Source organism: Octopus bimaculoides, chromosome 19 (genome assembly GCF_001194135.2).
Source record: "Octopus bimaculoides isolate UCB-OBI-ISO-001 chromosome 19, ASM119413v2, whole genome shotgun sequence".
NCBI classification, from domain to species: domain Eukaryota; kingdom Metazoa; phylum Mollusca; class Cephalopoda; order Octopoda; family Octopodidae; genus Octopus; species Octopus bimaculoides.
The window spans coordinates 39373334-39376635 of NC_068999.1; positions in this window are offsets into that span (position 1 = coordinate 39373334).

Below are 3302 nucleotides of genomic sequence, written 5' to 3' on the forward strand. Positions count from 1 at the left end.
TGTGTGTGTGTGTGTGTGTGTGTGTGTGTGTGTGTGTGTGTGTGTGTGTGTGTGTGTGTAACGAGATCTATAGATTGTAAAAAAGATACTTTGTTAGATGTTGCCAAACGATATAAAGATGGAGAGGAAAGAGCTGCTTACAGGTGGAGACGAAAAGTTTCATGTGATGAGTGAGACATGCTAAATTGTGCGATAATACGTAGTATTTAGAATTTGGAAAAAAAGAAAGTAAACGAGAGTAATTGCGGAAGAAAGAGGACAGAAAGAACAAGTGCCGTTTAGAAATTTGAATGGTGTATGAGGAAAGGGCCACGAGTAAGAGGAATACTAAAAGGTAATATCGTTTCTACACATCAGGATTAATAATGGAAATGTCCAAGGTTGAGTATGCGAAAAGAAAACACGAAGAATAAGCAAGACATGTAGAGCTTAGGTAATAAGTGGAAAGAGACAAGTTAGAGGGGATGCTTATTGCATTTAAGAGCAGTAATTAAAATTGAATTAAATTAATTATTTTTACTTTGCTAAATTTTATTTCCCTCTTTGTGTCTAAATTATTTCCGTAACTTTTTTCCCCGTTAATTAGCGACCCTAAAAATCAAAAAACAAAAAAATAATAAAATCCTAACAGCTTTTTAATTATTTAAATCATCCAAAATTATTACTGTTCTATGAAATTCATACATACACACACACACACACACACACACACACACACACACACACACACACACACATATATATATATATATATATACACATACACACATACACACACACACATACGTACATACACACTGTAGCATATACGTAAATACTCACAGCAACAAGTGTGCGCACATAACTAAAAACCATTCAGTTAGTTTTGTCAATGAGTTACGAATCAGTTACCAAACAATGCTATTTCAGGTACTTAACATAGAAAAGAGGCATGTGGTTGTGTATAGGACAATCTTATTAGGGATTCTTTCAAAGATACTGAAATAACGTGATGGAATATAATTCAATACAAACTGTAAGATCATGCGATAGGATTTAATGTTATATATAGGAACGTAGTTAAGAGGAATGCGCTTTAATATAAAGGACTTGTGAAAGCGGCTAACAGGCAGAATTGTAAGCGGGAAGGGTTAAATGCTTACCGGTGTTTCGTTCGTCTTTATGTTCTGAGTTCAAATTCCACCAAGGTCAATTTGCTTTTTATCCTTTTGAGGGCAATAAAATTGCTAGTTCAGAACTGGAGTCGATGTAATCGATCAACACCCTACCTCGTAATGACTGGCCTTGTGCTACAATTTGAAACTAACATGAATAACTTGTGAAAGTAACCGTAGAATGTATACATTTATTAATGAGTATGTTTATTGAATAATGGGATTATAGACTTAGCACACAACGGAGGAGATTCTAAAGACATTGTTAAGGACGAAATGCACAAATTAATTCTATTAAGTGCAAACTGCGCATGGCGTGTATTGATGATAAAGAAAATGTGACACATACAAGGAGAATATAGCAACATAATTAAATACAGAGGTAAACAGAGGACATAAATGACAAACACGCACACATGCACACACACACGGAGGCGTACGCACATACTCGCAGTTGCATACACTCGGATATATATATGTGTGTGTGTGTGTGTGTGTGTGTGTGTGTGTATGTGTGTATATATACCGTTTGTCAACTCCATAAGTACACAAACATTTGTGCGCACGCGCGCGCGTGTGTAGGTGCATGTGTGTGCTTGTATGCACAAAAGAGTGTAGAATTAATGGTTTGTTAATGACATGCAACGGATCTCTCATTTTTGTTTTCGGTTCTGGAAAGATTCATGAAATCGTGTGTGTCGGAGTTTAATAAGAGTGTAATAACGACCTCTGTTATGTAGTAAATAGTGCAAATGAGCAGTGTAATTAATGACACATTTTATAACATGGAACCCCAACTAGGAAGCTCGTACGGTTAATTGCCAGCGTGTGCGTACGGTAATAAGGAGACAACCTACGCAGGCAAAGCGACATTGCATGCTAAGGTATATGCGCGTGCGCACACACATACACACACGCTCACATACACATACAACCACACTGACACGCACAAATACACGTTGGGAGAGACATGCACACATAAAAATACAAACACATAAACGAAAGAGCGCATGCGCGCAAAAATGCCAAAAACACGAATAAATGTATATACACATATATATATACATATATATATATATATGTGTATACATATACAAACACACACATACACATATATATGTATACATACATGCATATATACATGCTTACATATATATAACTAGATACAAACGTATGCACATGCATACATAAAAACATACTTTTACAATTGGAAATATGCCTACACACATACGCATCTATCTATCTATCTATCTATCTATCTATCTATCTATCTATCTATCTATCTATCTATTTATCTGTCTGTTTGTCTATACATATATATATATATATATATATATATATATATATATATATATATATATATATATATATATATATATATATATATATATATATATACACGTATACATATATATCTGTACATGTTTATATGTAAGTATAAACATTGATATATACACTAATTCTTGTATGTTACATTATATTCTTGTGTATATTATATATACACATATAGGTGCATATGTACATACTGGTATATATGTACGTGTCTATATGTCTGTGAATGCATTAGTACCAGAGTGTATATGTGATCATTTATATTGCTATTTTGTACGTTTCTGGTTGCGTAAAACCCTACAAGGCCATGGATTTGAACACACACACACACACACACACACACACACACACGCACAAGTAATGTTGCCAATTAATATACTTCTATAGGTACAACCGCAAATAAAAAAACGTAAAGAAAATACAAAAAAAAAAGCGTGCGTGTTGTTGGAATCACGACTAATTACTCTTAACGAGATTAATTAATAGCTTCTCATAAAGGCAAAATATAAAAAAAAAAACTAACCTCAACAACACATTAAGAATTAATGATTCATTTAGCACGTTAAATCTATTGTTGAACGATTCCACATACTTAGAATATGCATCTATGTAGTCTTGTGCGTGCGTGCGTGCGTGTGCGTGTGTGTGTATGTATGTATGTCTGTGTGTGTGCGCGCGTGCTCGTGGTAGCGAAGGTGGCTAGCGTACGCGGTCTTTGACTTTTAACTTCTCTGATCTGTGTCTAACTATTTAAGAGCCACTCTCCCGCTCTCTGTCTCTCTCCCTGAATACACATGATATATATATATATATATA